This window comes from Pyxicephalus adspersus, chromosome 6 (assembly GCF_032062135.1).
Source record: "Pyxicephalus adspersus chromosome 6, UCB_Pads_2.0, whole genome shotgun sequence".
NCBI classification, from domain to species: Eukaryota; Metazoa; Chordata; class Amphibia; order Anura; family Pyxicephalidae; genus Pyxicephalus; species Pyxicephalus adspersus.
In genome coordinates this window covers 52849537-52874802 of record NC_092863.1, presented here as the reverse complement: position 1 = coordinate 52874802, position 25266 = coordinate 52849537, and the positions used below count along the sequence as shown (strand labels likewise).

Here is a 25266-nt window from a genome sequence, read left to right as displayed (position 1 = left end):
GTCTAACTTGATATGAAGAGGTGCCAGAAATATTTTATGCGGATCAACCAGAGGCAGAAACTTGACACTGCTTGTTCCGGGCTTATAGGTATCTCTTGGTAGCCAATCACACTTGACATAATGGTCTCCCGTAGATCGGCTGTCCCACAGGTATAGGAAACAGCAATATTTTGTGAATCCTCCTTGCATACCCATCAGCAAGCCAATGACCTTTAGATCCGCATTTGTTTGTTAATTTAGATGCCATGTTGGTTTCCTTTATAAGAACCACATAAGCCTTTGTAGTGAAAGAGGTGACATTCACTGAAACTTTCCCTGGTGAAGACCTGGAATATCCTCCAACATGCAATGCTTCAGTGAATGTTAAATTTGCTGCTTTATAAATAGACTATTTAGTTTTAAGGATTTATTTGGTATTTTCTGTCTCTTGCATTTCTATATGTTTTTTGAGACTGGCAATTTCCGCCACTTGAATAAATTCCCCTAATCTCTGGCATTCCAGACTCTTACCCCCCTATAGCTCCATAGTAGAATATAGCCAAGTGTGACTGTGTTGTGCAAGTTTTTTAAACTTCCAGTGGCACCTGAGGAAATCTAAGATCCACACATTGCAATTTTAGTAAAAATCATGTTTTCTTAATAATTATTAAAGTTGCAAAGCATTATTTCTAATTAGGGAAACTTCATTGCTCTAAAAAAACAGCCTGCACATAATAGACATTGTGCCCTATGTGTGTGAAACCACTAATTCCTGAGTAAGCTGCTGTAGAAGAGGCAGCTCAGATATACAAATGTGTAATCTAAAAATCGTGTTACAAATTTATAGCAAGAAATAATTCATGAGAAGTGCTGAGACATGTATAATGCTTGTAAAAGCTCTGACCAACCTTATCACATGTGCTGCTAAATAATTAAAGAAAAAAGTCAATAAAACTGGGCTTTAGACATGATTATGTCAGCCTCACGTGTAGGGCTACACTGGTGAATATATACACCAAATATACATTCTAGCAACCTACAATATATATATATATATATATATATATATATATATATATACCAAAGTATATAGTATAGACATGTTCATATTAATAGACATGTGTGGCCTAAAGGCTGGTATATGTAAGTACATGTTTGGCCTAGAGGCAGGGTAAATCACAGTTAACTCATCCGTCACAGCTTCAAAAAACATAAAAAAAAAAGCTACCATACTATGCCTTGTTTATGATAAACATATCTTGTTTTCCTTCTTTCCTTTGCTGCTTACACTGTACTTTTTTGTTGCATGCATTTATGTCAGTATGAATTAACTCCCATGGGTTACATCTACTAGGCCAGCCAGTTAGTATGACTGAAGATGCGAAAGTATGGGGACTGCTGTTGTTGACTTTCTGAAAATGCATGTTGCCTTGTTGAGTGTCTGGCCTTTTATTTCAGGGCAGACCAGTAACTAGCATGCTTCAAATGTGGTAAATTCCACAAATTCTGTATTTCTATACTTGTTCCTGGTCAGTGACTCTGGGAACCTTTACTATAATTACAATATCCACAATTCATAGTATATTTGCATAGTGGTTAGTGAGCAGAATTGCTCTTAGATTGCTGGCCTATGGGAATAATGTCACCCATACAGATAGCCCAAAAAATCATCGGTGTCTGTTAAACTGACCCGAGAGGCACACATTGCTCACGGAAGCCCCAGAAACCTCTGAAAGAACCGCAGGGTTCCATGGAATTCTGGTTGAAAACACTGTTCTAGTGAAAGTTCTGACAAGTGTGTATTTAGTCAATGATTGTCAGACGCCAGCACTGTTCAGACAAGCCTCAACCAAATTCAGAGAATGCAAACAAGTGGAACTTGCATTGGAGGTTCTTTCATCCACTCAGCAAGAGTATATTTCATTGTCATCATTTTCTTGTTTAACAACGTGGGCCCTGAGGAGCTATTTATGTCCACATAGCCTAAAATAAAATTATACAATACAATCTTGTGGACTGCAGTTATTGTAATAATATAAACCAAACACTTAGCTTTTGCAGATATTTCAAAGTTTTTCTATTTGTTTACACTCCCCATCTGTTCAGCAGATTTGAGAACTCCTCTCTCGGGAACCCTCCTGACGTTGTAAATTGATCTAAATGAATAATTTATATTTGTCAGACTGACCAGACTCCTGCTGACACTGAACACAGACTACTGAAATACCTGCATATTATTACTCACATACACATTTAACTGGCAAACAAACACCCAGGAGAACTGAACCTTAATGTCTTAATCTGCAGCATTGAAGAGTTTGTTAGCGGTGTCAATTGGGCCGAAAATAATTAAATAAAAAGCTTAACAACCATATCGAGTTTAAAGATGGGCATCAGTAGCTTTAATATCTAGGCTGCGCAAAGAATAATGTTATCCCTGATCGAATAAACTTAAGGGCAGTGAATGGAATTGTGATTAGGGGTGTGAATGCCTTCTATTGTAAGCAATCAGTTATCATTGTTTTTTTTAACATTTTTAGTTGTAGAACTGTTAGCTCAATTTAAACATTTTTAATGTCCTTTGAAATGTTGTCTATTACAAAATGACATAACTTCCTAAACAAAAGTTTAACAGTTATAAAAGCAATTGTAAGGCCCTGGTCCAGCGCCAGTGCTCACCAGGCACCAATCCTCCAATCCAACTTTGCACTCTTAACCTATATAAAGGCCCTATTCAGCCTTGGGGGATTAGTTGTGCTGTCCCAGCATGTAGTTGCGCCCATGACTTCAGTATTACAGTATGCTGTGATGTAGGGTGTGAGGTGGTTGGATAAGTATATATTGTGAAAGAAAGTGATTGTAGGTGGTTTCTGTGGTTGGCTGGGTAGGCATGTGGTGAGAATTGGTGAGAAGAGGTGGCAAGGTAGCCTTTGTTTGCTTATCATCCAGACATTTCTTTTCTGTGGAGTCCAATGCAGGTCAGCAAAATCCCATTGTGTTTATTTGAGCTCCAGACTTAAAGCAGAACTGTCATGCAAAAAAAAAAAAACCCAATACAACATGACATAATAGATGTAAAGCCGTCAATCCCGCCATGATCCTAGTCCTACATTGGTCCTGCATTGTCTTCTTCTTCCTTTTTCCATCTCTTTTCTGGTTCTTCCTATGTCACCAGATCTCCCACTGCGCAGGCGTGAGATTGTAAAAAAATGTGCCGATCTCCTGCGCATGTGTGAGATTGGCTTTTTTCTTTTGCAGTAGAAGAAAGTCCCTGCATAGTTTGGGCATGTGCAGAACGACCAGCCTGCAGCCATCTGGGATACGTGATGAAGGTAAAGACAGAAGGAGAATCTTAAAACAAATTAGGTTAAAAAAAAAATTTCAACCCATTTATATAAAATAAAAATGTGATGATAGGTCTTCTTTAATAGTTCCTTCCCACTTTCTTTATTGTCCTGACATTTCTGTAGTTACTCTCATCTTTTAGGTTTCTGTGGCCCCTGCTCCCCATCACTCCTGTCGTCTTGTGTATTGAGTGTTTTGATAATGTTTACACCACAAGATCTAACAAACTATTTTATTGCAAAATCCTGCTAAACTATATTCTATCTGTAGGCTTCCAGTGGCCAAGAAACATAAACCTGTTGTTCTGGATGACCAGTTTATGTTTCAATATATCTTTTATTGAGTTTTTCCATACATATTAGAAATAATGAGAGGGATAACACAGAAAAATAGAAATCCTTACTAGGTGAGGGGATAGAATCAGAATAGAACCAGACAAAACAAAACAAGAAACCAGTCTTCCAATGCCTTTGCCAGCACAATACCAGCCTTATACATAAGCAATTGTACATTTTTATTGTGCAATGGTACAGAAAGGGTGATTAAACCAGACTTCCCATTTATTAGGAAACATTAGATATGAACTATGTATGGTGGATAAAAGTTGTTCATATGTACAGCATACATACATCTAGTCAGCAATAACATCCATGTAACTAGAAACTTGAGTTTGTATGACCAGTTTAATTGTTAGCTCCAGCCATTTTATAAAACAAAGAATCACCACTGCACATCCTAGCTACATATCTAAATTGGTTACATGTACATCAAGCCAAATATGTAACACTGCAGTTATACTGTATATGTACTAGGAGATTGGTGAGGTCATAGATGTCAGCAGTATTTCAGGTCCTTATAGGTCAGTTTTATGCATAATTCTTTGAATGACAGTGGCCTACACATTTCAATACCAAAAAAAAAAAGTCCTGAGTTGGTGCTCAATTTATTACAAGTCTGGTCTGAGCATTGTCAACCAGTAGAACCTAGATCTCTTTGTTGCGTTGCAAGTAACAACTAAACCACAATACAGATGATCAACTTCTTTAAAAAGTTCATTAAGGTCAGGTCACACACACACACTGTCTTAAAACTTTTTTGAAATAAAATATATAATATAACAAAATAAAATTGTATGTGTGTTAAAAACCCCCCATCTGTTTGAATGCATGTTCTACACATTTAAAAGATAAAATACCATTTAGCTGTTTTGCCTTAGTTTAACTCTATAGACAAGGTACAATGTACAGAGTGTATTAATCACAGCTTTTTTACCCTGATGGAGAAAATGTCATGTTCTTATCATATGTACTTTGCATATGATCACTGATGTTTGCACTGCCCCAGTAAATAATCTGGTGGCTGTCTTCAGATTTTTTCCAGACTGGTAGATTTTAATATTTCTTTTTATTTAATGTTTTTACTGGGAAATGCTTACACGAAAAAAATATGGAGAGAAAAAAACTAACAATAGTTCTTCACGTAAGCTTTTAGTATTCTTAATCTCTCAAACAACAGGCATTATCCAGCATGCATATTTTTATATCTTCTCAGACAGTTTTATGTCTTATTTTTCATTCATTTCATAAATATTGCACCAAATTCTCAAACATTAAAATGTATTGGCAGAAAAAAAATGTATCCATCTACAGCAAGCATAATCCTGTCTCTGACTTCAAACTCTGCTACTTGTTTTCTTGTATTTCTTATACGTTTTTTAAAGTACGGTAATACTTAAGGCTTATTCATACAGCAGGTGAAGTTGTGGTGTATTTACTATTTCCTGACATCCAGAAACCGTGCCAATGGTGGAAGCGGGAGCCACTCAGGAAATTCTGTTTTCACAGTATTCAGTAATCTGGGATTCTTTGTAATTAGAGGTCAGCAAGGAATTACAATGTGCGGGAAAGTAAAAGCTGCATTTTTTTCGTATTAAAAATGTTCTTACATCTTGGCTCTCAGTTTTAATTTTGCTGCTCTTTGACTACTTATTGACTGTTGCAGGAATCATGACAGTGATTCTTATTTGCAATCATCCATAAGTAATTATTCACAGGTGCTAACATCTTTACATATCTATCGTTCGTTGAAACCTTTATACATACAAGCAATAATTTAATATGAATGATAAACAACCTAATTTTTCTATGTACCTATTTGTTAGATTCTGGGAAATGTTTTCGTGAAACTTCAGTTTGTTAAAGAAAAACTTGGTCTTGGTCAACTATGCTATGCATTTTAAAGCTGCAGACTCTTACCTGGTTTTGTTTTGTAGATTTCGTAGTAGTCTTTTTTAATCTAATCACAAGATCAGTTCCAGTAATTTAAAAGAAAATATTGCAAAACACCCCAACAGTTTAATAGCTATATATAGTACTGTAAGTTGTTCCCTAAAGATGAAACTATTATACCTGTGGTGATGGCAAGAGTGTGCTTGAAATTTGAATTCATATTATGTAAAGACTCAAGAGAAATTTACTGAGTCAATTACAGAAATAAGAGAGAAGGTGAGGAAACTGGGACATCTAAAAGACTATAAAACCAATGCTGTTTCTATGAGTTTAGGGCAAAGAAATGTAGTTTTATAGGTATTATAATAGTTGGCTGCAGACTAAAGAAATGTGATATTTATTGTCATAAAAACTATAACATGACTTACACATAACTTTTGGTATATCAATTTTCAACAAATTTATATTATTTTAGTTGATTTTTACATGGAAAATGTAAGTCTAACTCTCCAGTTTTCAGTCAATCTGCTGCACTTATGTAAAAGTTGGCAGGGGTGCAGCTATGGGTGTTGCTGAATGCGTTGAAGCTGTACCTTGGTCATCATTCCAATCAGTACATTCATCTTGAAGATAAAGTTATATTAGTTATAGTGCTTTTCTTTTGGTAAGGCAAGACTCTGCTATCATGGTTAGATCACCTGCTCCTAAATGTCTAGTTGCTTTTGTTGTGGTAATACCATTTTTTTGTTCCTTTGTTCTCTTTTTATTCCCAGTGTTAGCCTTTATAGTCTGTGCAAGTGTATGTTTAGCTGCTGGAGCAGGAAGAACTAATTCCCAATCTAGACCATTTTCTGCGACCTGTGCCAGACACTCCCCTATCCTCCTGTATCATCTCTACCTTCTGTAAACTTTGGCCTGTCTGCCTATCCTCTCTGGCTTTTCATCTTCAGATACCCTGGTTAGCAGCTTGCTTCTGGTCATGTCAATGTGTAACAAAATAAAGGGGATCAAAGTGAGGATTGGTAATATAGTTTCTGTTGTTATTAGAAAGCAGGTAGTAAATATTACTGGAATACATTGTTAGCTTTTTTAATTTTTTTGCATTTCATGAGCAAATTTTGTCTAACATCTACATGCTACTGACATTCTGGATGCTTTTTCTCTGTATATACCACTAAGAGGAAAATGTCTATTTAGTTCCTGAGCCAATAATTGTAAAGAATTACAGTTTGACACATTTTCATGTGAACCACTTACAACACATTTCCTGTGTTGTTCTATTTAGAGACCACAGTGACTATGTGACATATAGTATGAAACAACTTCCAAAAGCAGTACATTAGCAAAAGTACTGTTCATGCCACCTGCTGATCAGCATAAGTTCCATTATGACTTGTTGTGCCCACACTAGTCGGCATCAGATTTTTTTTTTCTCCCTGATATTTTGTCATTTGAGATAAACTTACTGGATGGATTTAGCTTTGGAGAGTGCAGCACAGAATACAGTCCTTCCCCAATGGATTTATATGCACTAATTGATATGTTTCAAATTGAATATTTTGGTGGAATTCCAATTCAGACAGTGTCGTACTACATACTCATTGGCAGTCAATGGGTTGCATCTTGAAAATATGAACTACAAACAGCCACAAATTGCATATGTTCTTGCTGGACTGACAAATAATTAGCAGAGCAAATCCCAAGGAAACTATCTTGTGGGTTGTTTGTGGCAGAAGTCCAAAATTCTTGCTTGGAGTATGAAAACAGTTGTCACACTTGTCAAGCGTGAACATATTAGCTGTAAAACTAACAGAAAGAGCCTTCAGGTCTTAGGTGCAGAGGAGAGGACAGAAGCAACGCCCACACCTGCAGGTGCTAAAGAAGATGGATTTGGCTGGGAATAATTACATGCTGCTAAATCGGCAAATGCTGAAGATACAACCACCACCTGGATAAAAAACTAAACCAGTGTTCTCAGATACTGAATGAGTCTAAAAGGTATAGTGTTGTACTGTACATTAGATTTTTACATTACCATACATTTTATTGATGGAATGTATGTAACAAGATCTATCAAAAGTTCAGTCAATATGGTTTTTAAAGCATAGCATCAACCATTTTCAACCTTTTTACCAATAAGGAACCTTAGAAAGATTCTTAAGGTGCTGGGGAACCCCTACCATAAAATAATTACACCTACAGGTCATTGTACATTGGGAATCATGTGCTGAGAAAACAATGGCTACTATGGATTACCTTCTGAAAACGTTTGCTGTGTAGCTGTTAAGCCTTTCCAGTGACCTCTTGTCTTCTAATTGCTACAATAAATATCACACATCCTTGCATTCATATTTTTTTCCAAGGATCATTATGATAGCTAGATGCCTAGAACATTGGGAAAAAAAGCATTAGCAGCCAACATGTTTAGCCAAGCACATGCAACGAGTATCAGAGGAAATAGGCACAGTAAAGCTGCATTTGTATGACAGAGGAAATCTGGTCTACTCTATTCCTGTGTAAATTAAAGGACCTACAGAAGAACTGTGCCTAAATCTCATCAGATTGATTTGCATTGGCATATGTAATGATATGTAATGAAATATGGTATAGATTAAATGTGTGTATGTCCTACTTCTATTTTTAGTATGTTTGACATCATGGATCACTGTAAATAGTTTTTTTTTCCCGCTTGTAAATATGTTGTTCCAGACTGACTATACTAAGTTTCATCCTTGCAGTTAACAGTAGCATGGTATGATTGCCCTGTGTTCTCCCCTTCAGTCAGCCATTGGACTGCCATTACTCTGATAAACCTGTTTCTTGGTCTCATATGTTTCTCTATCTCGGTGGCACACAAAGCAAAGGGGAAATATCATATATACTTAGATATTTATCCATCCATCTATTTATAAAGATACAGAAAAATGCTTTGAATTATGTAAACCTATGGCACAGATTGGCACTGCCACTACTAACATTCAAAACGGTAATCAATAGAAATGTCAATCAAATTAATGAAAGTAAAGAACTTAAATTGTAAAATTTTGTTTTTAAAACTATTATTTAAAAGGGAAACAAAATAAAATCACACGGATTTAATCTGTATATAATGTATATAAAATAATTTGTAAGTTTTTGTTGGTTATCATGTGTCACTTGCTGTAATTTTTTTTTTGTTGTGCTTTGTTGTTGACCCCCAGTAGATGGCCCTGTTTCTTTATGTAAAGTGTGTAACAAACATGTGTCTCACTGGCAAGAGTTACACATTTGTGACAGAATTTACATTAAGGCACATAGCCATCTGCTGGTGTGACCCGAGAATAATCCAAGATTCTTTTTAAATTGGTATTCTGAGAGAAAAAACAATCTTGGTTTATACTGCAACATGTTTTTAAATGAATACACAGTCCATTAATGACAGCAACACATAAAAACTGCAAGACACTCTAACCCTTCCACATTCTATGCACTCTATGCACTCTATGCTGAAAATACATTCATGGTGAGTTGTTTCAAATAGCATGCATTCTTGTTTTCATTTGTTTCAGCTTCTGCTATCTGTTTCCTTTGGTTTTGATTATGACATGCATTCCCTTCTAGTTTTGGTAAGCCTATTCTGTGTAGTGGTTTAAAAAGGAAGGAAGTATAAACAGAAGCATGGAAGACCAAGAAACAGGTCTATCAGAATATTTAAAAGCTGACTGAAGTGGTGAACACAGAGCAAGCATACCAAGCTTCTGCTAATTGCAAGGTAGTGGCTTAAGTAGTGACAGCACGGAACAACAGATTATTGCAACAGATTCACAAGAAGAAGGAAAACTGTTTATACATTGAGTCAAGATGCCAAACAATAACATTAAATGTAGGGTATACACACTGTGGTAGTGTGTCCCTAAAATGAGAGAGAGTGGTAATAAGTTTCTAGGAAGAAACCAGGTTCTTTGGGGCTCTGGAGCTGGCCAAGGGAGTGAAAGGGTGGGTTCCCTGGCCCAACTCATCCTGATTGGGATATATGCACCTGCAATCAGGTGCAAGGTGAGTAAAAAAAATCAGCCAGACGGATCCAGGCTGAGAGTGAGCAGTCAGAGGCTGCAGAGAGCAGGAGGGATCCAGGCTGAGTGAGTGCTGGGGGGTTCCAGACTCAGTGAGTGCTGGGGGGTTCCAGGCTGAGCAGGAAGTGGCCTGTAAACGAGCTTGTGTGGAATCAAGCTGGAGGAGATTTGCGGTTGATGCTATCCTGTGGATGTGGACCTCTTTGTTTGTTTGCTGGACTGTGGATACCTAGTTTGGACTTACCCTTACCGTGGGGCTGATGCTGATGCACTGAGGACATTTCACACCACTAGGCTTAAGTACGCCTCTTATTTTTTATATTGTTTTTCTTATGTGGCTGAAACAAAGCAGTTTTGTTTGCAGTTTTTCCCAAAAAGAGTGGTGTTTTTGATGAAAGCCGTGCTGCTGCAGTCTGAGTTGATCCCAAAACTTCACATCACACATAACCCATAATATAATAAAATACATAACATTACATATGCCTATGTAAATCAATATGATGGTTACATTGCTTGCATTTAAAATAAAGGAAATTATGTAGTAATGGTTACAGAGCAAGAATTATTTGCACAGTTGATTCCATTTGAAGTTTAGCCTTATAACATACCATTAAATAAATGGTAGAAGATAAAAAAAGAGCATTGTGGCATAAATGGTTATATTGTGGTCAAGACATTACACACCTAGCCAGTTGTGATCTGTTTAAACTTGAGACATAATTGAAAGTAACACGTACAGTGCCTGCCAGGAAAAAGTTGCACAATTTAATATTTTAATTTAATTACAGCATGTATTTGCTGTGGTATCATTTTGATAACCTTATGGAATGTCATGACATGAATGTTATTTACATCCAGAATTTCCTTTTGCCAAGATCTTGTATTGATGATTGGAGTGTTAGACCACTACATAGGAAATCTCACCAACCACATCCTTGACATTCTCACTCTATGTAGTGGACAATCTATGTGTGATCTTTGATTAATCTTTGCACTGCTCTTTCACAATTTAATCCACATGAACATTGTCACTTGAAAATGCCTAAAAAATCCTGGAAGTTACTGCCAATTAACACTCCCAGGTAGCGGTTGCCAATAGGCACTTAGAAGTGGTAAAAGCTTCAGTTTTCTACTGGAATGGGAATTTAAACATAAATTATTACTCTACATTGATTACACTATTACAAGTGAATACACTACGAAATATGGGACACTAGGAAGCTGGGTCACATTAAAGGGACATTAGACTGTTGGGGGCATAATAGACAGCATTACAAAGTTGGAACAAAGTACTGGGGTCAGTGGAAAGCTTACACAGATATATAGGCTACTAGATACTTACAGCACAAAACAACTGGGAACACTAAAATTATCATGTATTTCTGGGGTGAAAACTGTAATTCATAATAAAAGAGAATATTGAAGGGTGGTAGCAACTAAGTATAATTTAATTAAACATAAGCTTTAAACCAGCAGAAAAGTTTTAAACCTCTATATTTCCAAATGAGTTAGATTTGTGATGTTGCCCCATTCTCTTTTGGAGTTTACTTATATGTGGTTATCAGAACAGGAACTGATCACATTGAAAACATTTTTTTCCTCCACTATTACAATTGCAATTGCCACTTTTAGAACACCAAATTTACCAAGGTTGGAGCAGGTTTTGTTCCCTGACATTTTTAAGCTTCTACGTTGAGAAGAGATGTATTGTATTTACACTAAAATGTTTCACCTAAATGGAGTAGCTGATCGTTGGGTTTGTGAAGTCTACTTTTGTAAAGTGATAACCTTAGTCAAAGGGTGTTCAAAAAAAATCTATCTCTTTTCTTCATGTTTTTATTACAGTATGTTTTTCATGTACTGGTAACTACCACACAGCTAATATATTGCACAGGTGTCAAAGAAATAGGTAGCAAAAGTTCTTGCTTGCAGATGGTGTCTGCTTTCAATCGTAGTCTGTTCATTTAGGATCTGTATCCAATGCCTGCTTTTTTTGGTGTATACCAAGAAATTACATACCCGTAGCAATACATTTTTGCATATATTAGGCCTCTTCACCTTGGACTTACGTGACATTAATAAGACAATATTTAGTAGTCAGTCCTTATATTCTCATCAGTTGTTGTAGCCCCACATTGTTCCATAACTTGTTTATTGATCATTGTGCACTGTGTCTGGTCGAGTTGACTAGAGCCTTAGGATTGGATGCTCAACCATAGGAAGTAAGCTTTGCTGTATAGACTATGTCAGCTACTGCTAGGCAGCCTGCTCAGTTTTAGGAAGAGGGGAGGAGGATGCATCCCGCTATGGAAACTACAATAGTTAGTATTCGGTCATTTAGTGACCGGGCATGGTGGATAGCTAAACTGAACTGTGGGACACTTCTACTGATGCTAGATTTTCTTCTCAGTTGATCAGAAATGATTATCTCCAGCAGCAATAATCTAGCTTTTGTAAGCATCTTAAGACCTTATTATTGTTTCCTATAAAATACTTGAAATTATAAATAACTGTCTTTGCAATAGCCCCTATAATCTTCCAGGATGTCTCTGGGTAGAGTTGAACAACATGGTGTCATTCAAGATAAGTCTTCCAACATTTGCAGTAGATCTGATTGGTAAACAGCAGAGCCTCTCAAGTCACCTTGAAGAAAGTACTTTTTCAATAAAACATAGGCAAGTGTTCTTAGTACATTTTGTTTTTGAGTAAGACAGATGATCTGGCTGACTCCAGTGTTAATCTGTGTGATTCATGTTACAAACAAGCCTTTTGGGTGAAAATAGTTCAAAACAATATTAAAGCAAGTTTGCGGTTTGCAGAATATATGATGTGTCTAGGTTTGGTGTCAGTTAAATTTGTACAAATATATATTGGGTAATGTACCTCCTGCTGTAAATAACAAGGATATTAGGGTTTTCTAAGTCATAAAGTAACCATATAAATTTTTGAGCCTTGGGCCATCATGCATTTATAAAAGTCACTAAATTCACCTTTAAATCTGAATTTTATTATAACTTTTAAGGGGTATGTTATTTTTTGTAACAGTAGTTAAAACTTCTCACTAAATTGTAACAAAGGCTTGATTTACTCTAGGAGTAAAATGTATTCACTTTGCAAAGGAAAAGCTTAGGGTAGTCTACACTGACTTTAATTACAAATGCTTATAAATGTCCAAGCAGCATTTATATGTGTTTTTAAGTGTTTATGTAGGTTTTTTAAACCAAGGTATGTGGTATGGAAAGGGTAGAATATGAGAAGACTCCCATTAATGTCCAAAACATGCCCAAATTATTAAATTATTAAAAAATCGCCAAAACACATATAAACACTCCATTCATTTCAGTGGGGACATTTACAGTGTTTGTGAGCAGTTTTAGGATGTGTTTCCTTTATAGCCCATCAACTGAACAAACTGGTGTGAATTTTCTTATTGGAATGAGTGGGATATTCAAAAATGGGTGTTTAAACACTGGAGTCTTGGACCTATCCTACAGATTGGTAGTATTTACCAGGGAATTTCGGGTGCAGCCAAAATTTCAAAGTTTTTATTTGTATTGTTTAATAGTGACAAGTGTACAAAAGTTTGAACGGTTGTACTACAGGAACAACTCTTGTTTAGACTTAGATACCAGTGCAGTGTTCTCTCCAGACCCCTTCAGCTGGGTGCACTACCTGGCTCATTTCTGTAACCACCCGGCTGTTTTTGGGTGGTTACTGAAGAGTTGTGTAGCAATACAAAGGCGGCCACCTGCCAACAATTCCTTCCCAACCAACTTAAAAAAATGACTGGGGTGAACATTGCACTGTAACCCTGAAGTGTAGTAGTACATGGGCAAATGGGGCAATATGCAGGCAACGTAATGACAATTGTGGCAATATACTGGCAATACTTAGGAGATGGCATGGGCAACAGAGGCTAGCAGTACACTAAAAAGTGTAGAGTGTATTAAATGTGGGTAGAACATTGGTAATAAAGACAGTACAATAAGAGAATACTGGCATTGTGAAAATATGTGGGCAACAAAGACCATGTCATATGCAAGAAATGGGTATCTGTGGTATTATATGGACAACAAATGGACAGCCCTAATAATGTATTACAACAAAAATTCTAATAACGTATGGGCCACAATGGTGCTTTAGGCAATACCTGAGCAATAAATGGAGTAGTCGTTGCAATATGTAAGCGAGAAATGATCAATGGCATCAAAACACATGGCAAATGCAGGGATCTTTTAAAAATCTCTCTAAAAGAGGCAGATGTTCTAAACATTTTTTACCAGAATTACTGTTCATTCCGTAACTGCCCTCCAATTCCAGAGATACCTGGACTAATCCTAATTGCAATACGTCTTTGCCTTTGAAGAATCCCTTTTTTTAATATTCCCATGGAATATGCAGCAAAGAATGGGTGATTCTATAGGAATATATTATTTTACATTTATCACTTCTGGGAGAGGGAGCAATAGATCTCACTGGGATCACCCTAAACAGTCTGACAAAGGATCAAAACCACTTAAGCGCACTTTTCCTTTTAGAGTCAAACATTAGTGTTTTCATTTTTTTTCCTATTGCAAATAAATAATTGCTCCTCCATTTTCTTTAACAACAGCATTCTGTTCTCTTTGCCATTCTCAGTTCTGGATGAGTAATTAAAAGCTACTTCAATAACACTTTGTGAAATGTGTAATCTTTGTCTGACATAGAAAGGACAGTGTAAATGTGTAATTAGTAGCTACCGAGAGCTTAGTGGCAGTTATCAAGGCGTTGCATGGGCAAATAATTAGCATTTAGAAAGCAAAGAGGTGGGTGGCTGTAGTATTAACCGGCAACATTAATTTACTCTACTTAGTTCTTGGCAGTGTTTTGGTTGATTAATCTTAACTTTTTCATGACTGAATCCGTAGCCAAACACTGTAGAATAATACGTGTCCACAAGGACTCCAGGGATTGTGTGTGTTAAGCCTGCAGGTCATTTAATTTCCGACAGTTTATTCCTCAAAGGCACATTAAGAACAGAGGACATTTTGAATAGCACTGTGGGTGCTTTTTTCTCTTTTCTTGGCTTCAGAAACGTGTTTCTGTTATTTGCAACTATTGTTTTCCCAGGCAATGTTACAGCTTTGTGTCACAAACTGGGAAAAGCGAAAAACTAACGTTACAAAGCAAATATCAACCCCATCATTAATTAAAATGTTTAAAGCTTAGAAGCAGGAGCCTGGTGCGAGACTTTTGTTAACCGGGATCCCGGCCCCAGAGCTAAAGTGCACGCTTGTAATCATTTACTGAAAATATGTTTAATATCATAGTCTGAAAATGCTCAAATATTTTACTGTTGTGACACATTTACAATCAGAACTTGGTAGACATGCAGGGTAAGCCTGCGAGTTGCTTGTTTAATTTAGTGAGTGTTTAACATACTTATCCTCTAGGTATTTAATACACCTGTCAGTATAAAGAAAACCTGTGCTAGGATTCATATAGATATGCAATTTCTGACCCCTTTATTAAATGTTTGCTTTGCTATTAATGTCTCTAGTATTTTAAGTCAGCATTTATAGAACATTGTGAGAAAGAGATCAAATTTCTTGATCTCAACAAGTACCATTGGATCAGCATGGCATCCAGGGAACATCTACTTTTTAGAAGCAGAGGTTGGTGTTTTTTTTATTGTACTTGTGTATTGTATATTGCTAAAGTCCAAAATTATTTGTTCAAATATAACCCTCAATAACGGCAAAATAAATTACAAGCCCTTATATTAGTAACAGTGACATCATTACTACACAACACATAGCCATTGCAGGACCTAGCAATCCCGCTCACTACATGCTACTTACATATATCTAGAGGAATGGGAGGATACAAGACTAGTTACCCTGCACAAGGAAAGAAAGCAGCTGTGACTAGTGTTGGTGTTCGAATTCGGGTTGTCTTTATATTCAACCTCAATATGGCTGTTCGAATTCGGATAGACCCAAACTGAAAAACACAGGATTCGATGGCGCAAATTTGTGTGTAAAAAAAAATGTGTTAAAGCAAAAAAATAATGTAAGTGATTTATTGAATGTGTGTGGTTTGTTTTACTAACTTTTATTTTTTTACAGGTTATCCCACAATGACAGGATGATTCCCATGGCTGCACAGCTGTGGGAATCCTTCTGTTAGCGTGGGATCCTCGGGCACTAGAGGGTAAATGGGGACAAGTCTCCCCATTCATCACCTCTAGTGCTCTGTGATTGGCCGAGGAAAGGTAAACCCTGATGACAGCTCAAGCCTCATCAGGGTTTTCCTTTCTCCAGCCAATCGGAGAGCACTAGAGGTTTTGAATGAGGATACTTGCCCCCATTTACCTCTAGTGCTGGCGATTGCCCACTGTTCTCAATAAATGCGTCCAGCCACGGCCGGATTCATTGTCAAGATCCTAGGCACTAGATTTGTGGCCAGCCGGATTCATTGAGAACAGTGTGCGATCCCCGGGGCCCTAGAGATTAATAACCTTTTAGCGCAGGGGATCTTCACAATAAATGAATGAATGCTATCAGCTCTGCTCCCCAGATTGCTCTTGCAGTTCTTCAGTCTCTAAAAATAACCCCAATTCTCCCACTATTGACTTTAATGGTGTTCGAATTCGGCATTCGATCACCCGAACAGTTGTCAAATCGAATAGTGAGATATTCGACCAACACTAGCAGTGACTACTCTTTTCTACAGGAAGTTTCTGCACAGAGGCAAGGTTTCACATTGGATTTCTGCACTATTCAGAAGGAAAAACAAAAGGCACAGGCTGAGATTTAAAAAGGAATACACGTATTTATTTATATGTATTTACACAATATTTGCTCATTTTGGAGTATGGCTTTAAGGGAGAACCCAAGCTGAAGAAAACAAGTAAAAAACGATGATTCGTTTAAAAGATGAAATGCTTTCTATACTTCTAGTCACCACATGAACTAATTGGCTCTTTGTTATACTCTCCCATTTCATATTGGCTATATAGAGACTGGAAGATTCTTATACCAAATCAAATGCAGGAACACAACGCAAAAACAACAAAAAAACAGGACACAAAATCTGTTTTTTGTGTTTTGTGTAATGTATTCGGTGTATAAGACGCACCCACTTTCCCCCCCCAGTTTTGGGGAAGAAAAAGTGCGTCTTATAGTCCGAAAAATACGGTATATATATATTCATTCAACAAATATTGTCTGTACCCAATGGCTGTGATGGTGCATAGTGGCTATTATCACTGGAAACACTGGACTGATCAGTCCAATAAGAGACTCTATGGCTACCTAATGAGTTACATAGCCTTGTGTTTAAAAGGAAAGAGCTGTGACATCATCTGTGACACGGTCGCCAATCATGGGAGCTTCAGCTAATCTACTTTTCACATCATAACACCATACAATAAATTAATCATATCAACAGATTAGCTATTTAAGACAAGTATATAATTAAAAGTACTATAGCAGACGTCCATCAGACTTATCAGCAATTCAAGAGATACATTCAACTGAAGTAAGTAAAGGTGGTGTGGCAATATACTGAATGTAATGCACACTGTAGTCACATACATTTCATTTGGTACACTTCAAAGGCTGTGAATTGGGGAAATAGTAGCTGGTTTTAAATATGAATCCATGAATTACCAAGTGATAAAATATTTAAAAACATTATTGAGAATAAGAAATATATTTTGGTGTGGCTGCATATCAGCAATAAAGGACTGTTAAGCAGCCTAAGGATATGATAGGAGATGCGGCCAAGATTTACATAGAATTTCAGTTGCATTTGTTTATGCATCTATAGTTTGTGGAGTTTTTATTTTATGAAAGGTTACTTTGCCTCTTTATCTTTTCTTAGTCTATCACCTTTTTGTCCTGCTGGCATTTGCAGTTTAATTCCAGTGGTTGCGGTATGCAGATAAGAACAAGTCATTCAATTCTAAGCATTTAAGGTGCATACAGTGCAAGAAGGTAACTGCATCTTAAGCCAAGCTCTCTGTTTTGTTATGTAGACTGAGATAGAAAAATGCAGTTTTATAATTTAGGGATCATTATTGTTCAACAAATGCTTAGCCTTAAGAACCAATTAAATCTAAAAGCACATAAGTACAGCCATTTGTGATCATCTGCAGGTATGTTCCTCTGAAAAACATAATGTTATACCCTAAAGACACTGGACAAGTCTTTCAAGCAGGGCATAGTAAAGCAACTCGACTATTACTATCTCCCTCCTTCATCTTTTTTTTTCTTGTCTTTGACCATATGGATATGTGACTGTCATTTCAATGCAATCAGTAGATTAAGGTGACCTCGTCATTCTGCAACAATTGTACCATACAATTGTTTATTCATTAAAAATCAGCATATATGTGTTCTCCTTGGTTTCACAAATAATTTTCTCTTCTAATTTGTTGTCTCCTAAAGATCTCATTTGAAGTTGAATCAAATGAAAGGAAATAACCCCAAACAACAGGGATGGTCGGAAACAAACTAAAATGAAATAACCCATCATGAATTCAATAAAAATGCAACATCTACAATATAAATTTACATTACAAGATGTATGTGTGGCTCATTCTGAAGGAGAGACTATTCACTTTATAGGACTCAACTGTCTATAGGGTTTGCCATCTACAACAATTTTTTTTTCTTGAAGACTTCCATATATTGACAGATATAGGAACACAATACACTATCCTAAAAATTTGATCAGGTAAAGATTTAATATTTGATACTGGGAAACCAACATTAGTTTTTTTGGGAGGCTTCAGTCACGTCTCCTCACTAGCTAGAATATCATATGTGCATACCAGATGAATGAAGTATGGTATTAATGATTTTACTAAATCATTTGTGAGCAGATAACTTCTTTCTTTCTCTTTTTCCTTCATATTTTGTATTGTATTTGTACTGAGATAGCTCAACATCCACTCTGGAGGGTCAGTAACTCTTTTAAAAGATTTGCAACTTCGAGTACATATAACTCTTCCCACTTGTCTTCCCATAGTGAAGTGCTCACCTGTGAGTAAATCTGTGTCAGTAAATCACTGTGGTAGCGGGGCAGTGTGGAGAAGGTAAGTATAGTAAAAGAGGATGTTACTTTAGGCACTTTAGTTATTTGGTCCCCAACCATTTTTTTATGACTTTTACCTAATGCTTTATGTTTTATTACTTTATGCTTATAGCAGCCTCCTAGTGGATTCTCGGTAACTGGCTGGTTATACACCTGCTACATATTTTAAACTTATTGTCACATAGCAATACTTATAAAATGCGGAAGCCTCAAACATAAGTACTGAAGCCTTATCCTATATTTCTTTTTTTTAATATCTATAGTGTTTATTTTTCTAGTACCTACCTAAGTCATGACATGCTGATCACTCCCAAGACTCAACTATTTCCATATGGCTTATGGCAGTAATGGCCATGAACATTTCATAAAAGCAAAGCTGTTTCAAGGAAAAAATACAAATAATATAAATAAAACTGCAGTTACAATAGTTCTGGAATTGAATAAGGCAAAGAGTAATGTGTAAAGTACACATCTCAGACCAGCCAATTAGAATCAAATGACTGGAGAGCAAGAATACACTATGTGGAATTTCTATAAGCCTCACTCATTCGTGGAATGATTTTTAGAAGCAGGTGAGTATTGTTTCTGCACACCTTAGCAATAGTGCCACTGGATCAGTTTTTTGCAATGACCTGTTTGTGAGTGTGCCATGGACCTTACTGGATTTTACAGGTTTTTTTACATATAAAGTGTCAGATCATATATATTTTAAATTTTTTATATATTATAGTTTTATAAAATTATTTTTGTATAGTGGCTTATCAGCTTATTAGCATGAGGGCAACAATGGAATTGCTTGTCATTTTTGTCCAGCATGAACACAGCACCAAATTCCCTTATTTTCAACCAGTTTTTGAAGATTATGCCCTTGGATACGAAGTTGTGACAGTGTGGCTCAATATTCAGAGTCAAGAGCACAGCAAGTCTACCCTTGTCATATTGTCTGTTATTTGCCCTATTAAAGATGCTGTCATGGAGCACAGTGTCAATGTTCTTGTGCTTTATTTTACCAGAAAGCAATTGAACTGAGATGTAGTTAGGAATTCTAGGAAACAGAGCTTTCTACTCTTACTTATGTGATCATGCAGTGATGCCAAATGTTTGCAAAAGACTCAATGACATCTATGTACTGTATTGGAAAACACTGCAAATAATTTGCTAACAAATGTGAACATACAGTATATATACTTAATATAAAATACAAATATGTTTCCCTTCTCAATGTAGGGTGGAAGAATATATATTAATAGGCCCTTTTCTGTGTGTATACCAATTTATTAGTATATTGGACTTTTACTAAATAAAGGAGCTGTCAATTAAAGTGGAACCATACATTAGGAAAAAAATAATGGTACCAGGCAAATTTTTGCAAGTAAAATAAACACTAAATTATTGTATTATATAGAACCTAAAGATGTAACATTGCAATAATAAAAGAATTAGATAAAATAAAGAATCTTAGCTCTGGAAATAGGTTGCAATTACGAGGAAGTCCTATTCATTCTGATCTGTTCTCTTGGCAGATGATAACACATATTGCATTCACAAATTCTGGTAGAGACCCCAGATTAGCCATAAAGTTGTTTTTTGAACCAGCTCGCCTCATAAGGATGCCAACTAAACAACGAGTTGTATTTCTCTATGCTAAACTCATGAAAAGCATATGTATGCTGTTAAGACATTCTTGTTGGTGAGATATTTTTGATAATAAATACAAATGTGCTCAATACACATACACTATGCACAATCCGGAAATACTAAGCTGTACCCATAATTCCATCATATATATATATAAATATTGTATTTCCAGAACAAGGAGTTAATTGGCCTCTAAATGTGACAAAAGATGGATTTCTGTTTTAAAACAGTTTAGTAATTTAAAACATGTAATCAACCATGTTTTTCAGTTTCACCAACTTCTTGCAAATAATGTAAAAATGAATACATGTATAATGTTAGGTATGTCTGCACAATACTAACCTTACATGCCAGCTTAGAAGAAATGAACTTGTACACAATGCAATTAAAGACTGAGTACATCTACAAATAGAAATGCTTGTGTCTTGGGCTTGCTTAAAAATATGTTTTCCGAGTTTCGTGACAGCGTCTAGAAACACTGCCTCTTTAGATTTCTGTCACAAGCAGGCAGTGCTTTTCATTTCATGGCAGCTTAATTTTTGCATTGGGGACACACGAGGAATCTCTGATTAAGGAGCTGCATTCTAAATATATTTAGTAAGGTGAATGTTTTGTGATTTATGTCCTTGGTCTTGAAAAAAAAAAAAAAAAAAAATTGACAAAATTGACATTTAAATGTCCTTTGTAGGTGACGTCATACTGGAAAATTGATATGTATTCTGCCACATGAGAAAAGAATGTCCAATTGTACATTACTGACACAAATTATCATCACTTTAGTGCTGTAAGAAAAATTCTGCTTAAGTCAAATAGCCGGACCACCAGTCATTAAATAGTGTTCTTGCTGGTTTACCCCGAGAAACCCCACCAACTTTACTCTTTTTATACTATACCTGCCCTATGGGGTAATGCCAAGGAAAAGGTCACAGCAGTGAAACTCTAATCTTGGTGAGAAAGTGGCACTGCTTTGTTAAGAGAGATTTTGGGTGACTGGAGGAAGATAAGAAAAGCCAAAGTCTGCTCATTTAAATGCATTATGGAAATGTGAGCTGTCAACACAGGCATGCCTATAAATATGCTAAACAGACTCAGCGGTCTCCTGCCAAGGCATGAAGGTGGCAAAAAAGGGAAGGGAAAAAGGTGGAAGTATGAAACAAACAGAAGTTGGAAAAAGATAGTATAGCCTGTATCATGTTTTTGCTTAAAGTATAATAAGTGATAAGTGTATGCAGTATAAAAATCTAAAAATCCTAAATTCATTTAGGCAAAGTTTATTTTACGGTGAGCACATCACCAATACCATCTGTAGCTCAGGTGTGATATATTTATTCATACAACAGGCTGAAACAATTAGTCCTATATAATAGAATTACCATACTTGAATAATACCATGTGCCTGATTCTGTTCTGCGTTTTCTATAAGTGCTTTCATATTTATTGGGACTCCACTATGTATTTTGCAGTGAGCATACCCTTTATGGTAATATTGTAAAGTCTACATGAATGTGGGTTTTGATATGAATTTCACATTTATACAGCCTTGCAATTTCCAGAGTTTTATGAGAGCATTTCATGCATTGATTTGTAGTTTGTTTCTAAGAATTTGGAATATGCATGAAACACTCTAATCGGATGATAAGTGTACTTTCAGCTCTTATTCTTTATACTCATTTGTCCCTGCATCGTGATGTAAAATGTCAGTTACGAGAGGTACCCATTTTGCTGAAGTTTCAGACACAAGATCTACATGTCAAAGCAGTGATTTTACACCGTCTTTTAATCATAGCCAGCCCTGGAGGATGGTGAGGAAGGAAGAAATCACCTATTATTTTCCTTTCCTTGCCAGCTCCTCCTCTAGCAGTGACCAGAAACAACTATGACCAGTGGTGACCAACTCCCATCCATGAGGGCCTGAATCCACACATATTTTAAATTATCTCCAATTTAGAAAACAGTAAATATAGTAAAGTATGATTTACAAAGAGTCAAAAAATGACTGTTTGTTCCAAAAACCTAGCCTGTATGTGGCCCTTGAAGACTGGAGCTGGACACTTCTGATGTAAACAGAATGCTGGCAGGCAAAAAGTCCCATATCTGGTATCCCTGGTCATCTCTCTTGTTATTGATATATCTGAGCATGTTACGGGGACAAATAATGATGTAAAATGGTGCTGAAAGTGTCTTTATTTAAGTATGTACAGTTGCTAACAGGATACTTAATCATCAGGTAAGTAGCCAAATACACAGCTAAACTGAGCATTTGCATATTTCTTTGACAAAAAAACTAATATTTCTGATGTTAGGGCTGGTGTCAAAGCAAGCATTGCAGAGGATTGTAATATGAAAGTGATATATAGTAAAGTTACTTCTGCAAAGAAAGTAGTAAGAATGGGTCTGTGATATCGTAAATCAAAAACTAAAAGGTGTAATGAAATATTATAATTCGTACTGATCCTGGATAAAAAGAGAGACTTCCTATAGATGTACAAAAAGGGCCTAATATATACCCTGTAAGGGTTATAGTGTAAGGGTATATACAATATATACCCTTACAAGGTATACAGCTTTGTTCATTGAAAAATGTTTTGATTTATGAATGTTTATTGTTTTTTGTCTGATTTTTTTAGTCCAATCTCAACTTACACATTAGTACTGGGAGTGCTATGGGGGCTGCCCATAGGGAGTTTGTTTGTATTGACCACTATGATGAAATGACATATGATATACAGGTAGTCCCTGGGTTACATATGAGTTGGGCACTGTAGGTTTGTTCTTACGTTGAATTTGTATGTAAGTCGGAACAGGTAAATTATTTTAATAAATGCAATTAAGACAGATGTTTGTCTCAACATATTATTAGGCAGCATTGTGTCAGTTACTATATAGAATCCTCATTATGAGTTAATCACAAACAAAGCAAAAAAAAAACAAAAAACTTTATTTACCCTAGACATTCATTAACTTCTGGAGCAAGCTGTGCTTTGATATGCAAAAAGAAACAGCTGGAGAATTTGTCCTAGTCATTAAAGAGTTACAAGACTTGCAGAAGAGCTCAGTCCCTAAGATCATCCACAACTTCTGCTGTGTTTAGCAAAAGATTTCTTCTGCAGGTCATGCAAATCGCCCCCTCCCCCCATCATGCATCTATCCTGCACACCAGCAGCAGGGAAACCCTGTTCGTATCCAGGAGTCGTCCGTATTTTGGATGTCCTTAACTCGGGAACTACCTGTACTTGATGCAAAGGAAAATTAGCATTGAATATCTGTGCTAAATATTTTATATTTTATATACTTGAAATTAAACTTGGATTGATCTATTTTTCCTTGTTATTTAATTGACTGTACTCGGGGTCTTGTGGCCCCAGTTACTAAGCAGTCAAGTACTCCAAGAAATGTTGGTGTCTTGAAGTCATCGGCTTCTCCAAATTGGTTGTGTTTGTCTGCAAATCAAAGTAACAGATGCTGAAACTCACATCCTTTTTATTGCTGAATTCACCCATTTTTAAAGTGGCAGCAAGCTCAAGAAAAGCAAGTCTTTTACACCTATCTAAGGTGTTCCTGGCCAGCCCTGGACATACTCTAGGTCTGCTATTGCCATAGTACCAGAACTAAGGATGCATAAAACAGAGTGTTTTTCCTTTTCCTAAATTTGGCAAACATTGAGGTACTTCAATGAAATTTTGCCATGTCTGCAGTGTGCATTGAAAAGAAGGACAAGGTCAACATTACTATGTTTGGCTTCTGGGGGTGCTCCTTTCATCTGTACTTGTCCTGTTCCAAAATGGTTTCTAATTTTCCAGAAACATTTACTTATGAATTGTAACACATGGCATATTGTCTCAACTGGCTATTTGTTGCTTCTGTATTGTCAGAAATGTCCTTTTTTATCGTGTGTATTGTGATTTTTGTTGCCCATATATTGGGCCACATTTATTAAAGCTCTCAAAGGTTGGAGAAGATACACTTTCATCAGTGAAGCTGGGTGACCAGGATTGAAAACATTTGCTAACAAATATCAAATGAATTTTAAGATATCCATTCCAGGTTTGCTGGATCACCCAGCTTCATTGATGGAAGTGTACCCCCTCCTGGCTTGGAGAGCTTTAATAAATCAGGCTCATCGTAACAACTATGTTACCCTAAGTTATTTCAAGTCCAGGCTGTTTGTTTACCATGGTAATATACTTAAACCTCCTGCATGAACTGTGAAAAGCATAACCAAACGTACCTTAGAAATATTAATGGTGTTTTCAATATGTTTATCTTTTTAATTTCTTTTTAAGACATTTACTGTATGCAAATACAAAAAGGCCATGTTCATGTTACAGGAAAGCACATTTCCCTATGACACAGGAATAATATAGTAGCTTAGAGTTAGAGTAACATTATGGTTATTATATCATTAGGCTGAGAATTAGCTTGAGGATTATATTTTACCTAATAAATGCTTATGTTGCTCCAAGGCTCCAGTAAAAGTATCTGCCGTCTCCAAATGCCATTTTCTGCTGTTGAAATAAGTTGAGTATCTATAAAGATGTGACCCAGCAGAAATGAACAATTGGACCCCTGGATGATTCTTTCTTCATTTAACAGGCACATTACTATTTAGTGTATGTAGGGTGATGCCTAATACAGTCCACAAGGCAAGGGTAACAGAGAATGGTCATATATCTCTGCCTTATCAAAAAGATACTGCTATCTGGGGTTCAGTGTGATTTATCCTCAGTGCTGACAATGTCTTAGCAGACAAGATGTAAGGTGAACTTAACCCTTTTTAATATAAACATAGGTATAATGTAAATTAGGAATGGTTTTTAGGTTAAATGGGGCTTCTGGGCAAATATAAAGAGACACTATTCTGTCAGTCGAGGTTCTGAGACATTGTGAACCCTGTCCAATTGGCCAGGTTGTCTCCCTCCTAACCGCTCCCAGAATACGTTTTT

The 25266-nt window shown here is 36.3% G+C and overlaps 1 protein-coding gene across 1 annotated transcript in view; it reads left to right on the top strand.

Moving 5' to 3' along the window:
* The window catches only part of TMEM132B (transmembrane protein 132B), a 282852-nt gene that overhangs the window by 96043 nt on the left and 161543 nt on the right, over window positions 1–25266 (top strand). The gene's annotated exons all lie outside the window — the stretch shown is intronic.